Source organism: Hylobates moloch, unplaced genomic scaffold, assembly GCF_009828535.3.
Source record: "Hylobates moloch isolate HMO894 unplaced genomic scaffold, HMol_V3 SCAFFOLD_7, whole genome shotgun sequence".
Classification (NCBI taxonomy): domain Eukaryota; kingdom Metazoa; phylum Chordata; class Mammalia; order Primates; family Hylobatidae; genus Hylobates; species Hylobates moloch.
In genome coordinates this window covers 97,500,251-97,507,077 of record NW_026652282.1, presented here as the reverse complement: position 1 = coordinate 97,507,077, position 6,827 = coordinate 97,500,251, and the positions used below count along the sequence as shown (strand labels likewise).

Genomic DNA, 6,827 nt, shown 5'->3' with positions numbered 1-6,827 from the left:
AAAAAAAAAAAAAAAAAAAATGAATATCACTGAGAAACTACAGGGAAGCACAAACTCCTTTGTCTGATTGAAATCACTCCCCTATAGCACAACGTGGCCATCTAGCTTTCACCAGACAGAAACAGCTGTTGAAGAACCATTGTAGCTTTCTTTTATTTTGAATCACTAAGGACATTTCAGGAAAAGATTTTGAATTATGTATTAGAACATTTATTGGTATCAATCTATATCTGAACACTCTGTGCTTCCTCCTTAACCATTAGCACCTCTGTAGGTACTGAGAGGACTTTCCACCAGTGGCAAATAAGCAGAAGGCATGAGTCTGCAGCATTTGCTTTTCTATGTTTGGATAAGCAGTGAAAATAAAAATAAAAATTCATATGTGACCTGAGTCATTATGTACCTTTTTATAGTTTGAGTGCTATAGCACAAAGGGAGGCTGAAATCAGCACAGTTCCAAAACCCATAGGGATTCTGTGTTGTCACTTGTTCAGCAATCAGTTAATGGGCAAACCTTGCACAATAACTTGCTTACTAAGGAAATTTTCACTTCTCACACAGCACCAGACCCTGTAAGTTGAGAGACAAAAGTGAGATGATCTCTGTAGCTAAAGACTTGATCTGTTTTTCTTCTTTGGAAACTTTTCCAAACTCTCATAGTTTGTCTTATTTGATAGTTGCCTTGAGAGGTGACACTGTTGATAGGCAATTTGGTCAGTTATCAAGAAAGAAACATAGCAGCCATCTCAGTCTCCTTTTGCAGAGTTCTCTTGACAGATGCAGAAATCATCTGCATTGTGGAAGTTATCGGTCAGCTGGATGTTCTTGGGGGACAGGAAATAAGAAGTCATACTAATGGATGAATTAAGAAAGATCTCTTCAAAGATCATTCACGGCCTTTGGGCAGCCAAGAAAAACTGCTGGATACAATGACCTAAAATCTCTGCAAACATAAATCTGAAGGATCTTGTCAATTGTTTTGCAAAAAAATGCCACTGCTTTGTTAAAACCTAGAAGCTCCAGATTGAAATTAGTCCTGAAATAACCTGTTCCTTAGAGATAAAACCCTGATCAGATCACAGGACTCACCTCCCAGGGGAGAGTGTTGGAATTCCTATTTGAAGTGTATATTTGAGTGAAATTTTAATTGTGCTATAGTTCCGAGTTTGAATTCAGACAATCTATATTGAAATCCTAGCAAACAGTTTACTAGTTTAGCAGTGGCAGTGCTTTTATCTCTGCCTTCCACTGCCCATAATTCCTATTAGCCACCAATTAAAGTTACACCCATAATCAAAGACAATGTGTTACTCTGCCAATAAAACTTCAAGACAAATCCCTTTACTCTTTCCTTTGTTTACCACTCCTAAATTTATTTTTTGCAGAGATTCTGGAGTTACTTTGTGAAATTGGTTAAGGTACTTAAACTTTTATTAAAAAAAAGATATGACTTACTAACTTATGTTTCAATATTGGGAGGTTAAATTAAATAATATATGTAAAGAACATACCATAATGTTTGAGATATATTCTCCACTCAAATGGTAACTTATTATCCTCTTCTCAAATTTATATTACTAATATTATTAACAACAACAAATAAAACAATAGTCTTTTTATTTTTATTATTGGTTGTGTTTAGCTTGTCTCAAGTGTCATCCTCCTCCATGATTCTAAGTTACTTCTTAATGCTTCCTTTTTTGATTCCGATGATACTTCTGCCACATAGGGGACATCCACACCTGAAAGTGTCTGAACAATTAAGACTTATTGCATGCACATTTTTAACATTTCATATTAAGAATTCACTATTTGCATTACCACCTCAAATATCTACTTATCCCTACAATGTGCAAGGCTCTGGGCCAAGCAGTGTTACATTTAGACCACATTTGATTTGTTTAATGGCATTAATATTGAAAGGACTGAGGGAGATTAGGGTCAGGGAACTAGATGTCTCCCTTGTATTAGAGTAGGATCTGGTGAGGCAAACTCAAATGTAGGTCCTGGAAAGAAGTCCAATTCAACAAACAAAACATGATACTCAGATCACAGGCAATTAGTTCACTACCACCCTCAACATCAAGGATTTATCAGGCAGTAATGAAGTAGGTGGGCCAAAGACAGCAATAAGCAACTCCAAATAGGAAGAGGCAACAATTGAGGTAGATCATTGGAATAAGGGATATCTGCTACATAACTATGTAAAAGATTGTGTCTAGTTACATGACACCAGTCACTAGCTTAGAATATACTATCAAGAGCTAGTCTCTGATGTTGAGAATACAGAATGGTAGAAGAGACATAGATTCTGGAGCCACATGAATATGACTAAACCTCCAAATCTGTCAGTTATTCACTGGATGACTTTAGACACGTTACATAATCTCTCTGAGCTTCAAGTTCCATATCTCTAAAATAAAAGTAATACAATTAATAATTCGGAAATATACTGAGAATTAAGGCAGCTAGGCTGTGTCTGGAATTTATTGAGAACACTCTCCTATTATTACTGTTTAATAAAGATGTGAACAGAAAGTAGCAGCTCCAGCTTTGAACTTTAGTTTTGAAGGTTTTTAGTGTCCATGTGTAGGAAATTGGCAATGGCAAAGCAGAGTTCAGTCATAGAAGAACTATGATCCTAAACTCTAATAAGACAGGGAACTGTACTTTGGCACATGAAACAAATGTAGATAGGAATTCAACAACAATAACAAGGACTCAAGATGGCCACTTTGTTCTAAAAGCAAGTTAGAAACTCAGTAACCAAAAATAGAGCACAAGGCAAGGATGGGATTATGAGAAAGAGTAACTCAGTACTGTGTCTTGTGGTGCAAATTAGAGCTCCTAAAATTCTTGCTGATATAATATAGTTTGTTCTAGAAACAAGGCTGAGCTTATTGATGTGTGTGTATGTGTGTTTTTGTGTATGAGTGGCTATAGATAAGTGGGTTGGAGATATTCAGAAACTGGGAACTAGAGAACAACAAATGTAAATGTATAAGTCTTATATGGTAGGTCAGTGCTATCAAATAGAACTTCCAGCAATTATGAAAATTTTCTATATCTGCAATATTCAACATGGTAGCCACTAGCCACATGTGGCTACTGAACACTTGAAATGTAATTAGCACAACTGAGGACTTATTTTACATTATATTTTATTTGAGCTATTTGGAGTTTACTGAGCTGATGTATACATTAATATTTTCAGGAAATTTAAGACATTGTCAGCCATAATTTTTTGAAATATTCTTTCTGCTTTCTTCTTTTCCTTTTCTACTTCTGGAAATCCTACTATGTGTATCTTAGTATGTTTGTGTTGTTCTGCAGGTCTCTGAGGTGCTATTTATTTTTTCTCATTTTTTTTTCTAATTTTTATATTGCATAACCTGTACTTATTTTCAAGTTCACTGATTCTTTTGTTTGCTCGAAGATGCTGTTGACTATTTCTAGTCAAATTTTTAATTCAGTTATTATACTTTTCAATGCTGGAATTTCTACCTGGTTCTTCCTTTAAAAATAATTTCTTTCTCTTTGTTAGTATTTTCTATGCAGAGAGACATTGTTTTTATACTTTCATTTAGTTTTTTAGACATTAATTCCTCTAATTAACATATTTTGACCATATTTAAAATAACTGATTTAAAGTCTCTGTCTAGTAAGTCCAATGTCTGGGTTCCCTAGGGGACAGTTTTTATTGACTATTTTATTTGCTGTATATGAGCAATACTTTTTTTTCTGAGTGCTTTATATATTTTTAGTTAAAATTGAAAATTTTAAGTAATATAATGTGGTAACACTGGAAATCATATTCCCTCCACCCCCCACCAGGGTCTGTTGTTGTTTGTTTGCTTAGTGGTATTTCTGAACTGATTCTGTAAAGTCTGTAGTTTGGGTCATGTGTGGCTGCTAAAGCCTCTGCTTGACTAAGTTAGTGATAAGCTAATAACTCATTAATTTAAATTCAGATAAATTTAAAGTCTAAACAATCACATGTGACTATTAAACAATGCAGCTCTAGGTTTTTATAATTATTTGGACAATATTTACAGATATGAAAAACTAACAAATAATTTTTCTATATAAAATAGTTGTCAACTTAGTGTTATCTCACATGATGAAAAAAAAGCTTTCACAGTAAACTAATGAAAGACAGATATTTTCCAAAGTGATAGAATTTGATTTTAGTCTATAGGGATTTTTAGGATTTACAGTGAAGAAGAAGAATAAAGATTTTAAGTGGTCAGGCAAATGATGTGAAGAAAGCAAGCTACGGTGGAAGGCATGTTGCAGAGGCCATGATCAGATTAATTTTCCTTGAATAAAGAGTTCACAAAGGTGATTGATCAGTGACAACCATGGAAATTTATGTTGAGGACAGAACATGGAAAGTCTTGAATATCAGGCTGAGATATTTTAAACTTGGCAAAGTGGGAAGCCATTAGAATTGCACACACGCACACACACACACCCACACGGTTTAGAGTTTTTCTTTTTTGGTTAGAGAAGTAAATACATATATATTGATTTGCTATTGGCTTTCAAGCAACAGAAACTGCTTTCTTTCATTTATTTATAACATTTATATATTTAAAGTATAAAACCAATACATGCGTATACTAGTACATTTGGAAAACAGAAAAGTATGAAAAAAATTCAAAATTGTGCATAATCTCAAATCAATGCAGGTTTTCCAATAAGAGATTAATGTGATTAAAACAGTGTTTCAATAGATTAATCTGGTGATAGTGTAGAGGATAGATTTAAGGAAGTAGGTGTTACCTAGTCTCTTCCAAAGCAGAGATGTTGGTGAAACATAGAACATCTTGGAGCATGTCTTTAACAAAGCTAGATGAATAGTTATCCCGTGAGACTCAGTAGAAACACTATAAAAGTGGGAAAATGTTCTTAGAAATACGCTGCTCCAAACATAACTTTTATGGTAAGAACATCTCTTCTCTACTGTGTGTTCAAAGAACAGAAACAAAATCCTGTATTCATCAATATATCTAAATTAAAAATAGGTATACTTTCTGACAATTCCAATTTTAAGAGTTTATCTCAGAGATATACTTACACTAATACTCAAATTGTATGTACACAGATACTCATTGAACATTGCTTAATAGCAGGAAAATTGGAAACACTGTTAATATTTATCAAAAAGGAGTGATTAAATAAATACAATAGTGTACTATACAAATGTTAAAAATAAATACTATAAAAATATTGCAAACAATGTACTGACATGGAACGATACAGAACAGTACGATTAACATGACCTGATCCACTCATTCAACATACACTTAATGAGCCTGGCACTGTGCTAGGCACTAAAACTTCAATAGTGATAAAGACAGAAACAATCACTGTACCCATGAAGTTTACATTATGAAGGTGGCATTGCAAAATTCATGTGATAATAAAGCACTCTAACAATTTAATTACAAGCCCTTTCCTTTCCTAGTGATTCATAAAATAATGATGTTAGTAATAATGTCATTTTAGGTTTTATGAGATATGTTAGATGAATTAATGACAAATTGTAATGAATAATAAAGAACAAAAAAAGAGAAGGAACCACAATGGTGAATAGTAGAAACAGGAAGGGGTGCTTTAGAAAAGGAAAGTCTCTCAGCAGAGATCACAAGGAAACTGAATCCTAAAGAATTGGTAATGGCTGGCCATAAGAATAATTGAAGAATATTATAATGTTATTTTTTCTAAAACATGGGCATATATTGTTTGTATAATTAAAAATATAGCCAACCAATAAGTTATTAAAATAACCCCAAACATATTTATTTTTGTATTCAGTCTTATTTATCCTAATTTGTATTAATAATGCCACTTTATCCAATGTCATGGATAAATGTAAAGGTCTATCCAAATGTCAGACTGCTTGTAGGTTCAGAATTTATTGCTCCAAGAGTTTCAGGGAAACTTTAAAAATCTGCTGCTTGTGGGATTTTTATATCAGGTTTAGGATACCTGGCAGTGTAATCCATCAATACCATTTGCTGTTTGATGAAGCTGAGCAGCTTCTTATTCTTTCAATGCCTGACATGTAGTTGGGGTGGGGAAGCACCTTCAGGGGTATAATTAAAGCTTTTATTCTAAATGCTTCTTTTTTATATATATATATTGTTTATTATCACAAAGTTAATGATTCTTGTTGTAAAATAAGATATAAATTAGATCAAAGTCTGCCACGTGGAAAGGTTCTCTCAAATCTTCACCTTCACCCTGAGATTGTTCACTGTGAGAGTTTGGTGGATGTGTTTCCAGACCATCTTCTATGCGTAAAACAATACATCCACAATACCATGGGGTAGTGTGGAAATTCAGGGCTTAGAAATGGGAGTCAGATCTCCTGTCTGGCCCTGAACGGACTCTGCTACTCATGGTCCCATCTTGGGCAAGATAATTTACTAATTTTTTTTTTTATTATTATACTTTAGGTTTTAGGGTACATGTGCACAATGTGCAGGTTTGTTACAAATGTATCCATGTGCCATGTTGATTTCCTGCACCCATTAACTCAACATTTAGCATTAGGTATATCTCCTAATGCTGTCCCTCCCCCCTCCCCCCACCCCACAACAGTCCCCGGAGTGTGATGTTCCCCTTCCTGTGTCCATGAGTTCTCATTGTTCAATTCCCACCTATGAGTGAGAACATGCGGTGTTTGGTTTTTTGTCCTTGCGATAGTTTACTGAGAATGATGTTTTCCAGTTTCATCCATGTCCCTACAAAGGACATGAACTCATCATTTTGTATGGCTGCATAGTATTCCATGGTGTATATGTGCCACATTTTCTTAA

At 34.2% G+C, this 6,827-nt stretch overlaps 1 long non-coding RNA gene across 1 annotated transcript in view; it reads left to right on the top strand.

The window, feature by feature from the left end:
* Window positions 1-6,827, top strand: part of LOC116811976 (uncharacterized) — a 228,198-nt gene that overhangs the window by 135,187 nt on the left and 86,184 nt on the right. The gene's annotated exons all lie outside the window — the stretch shown is intronic.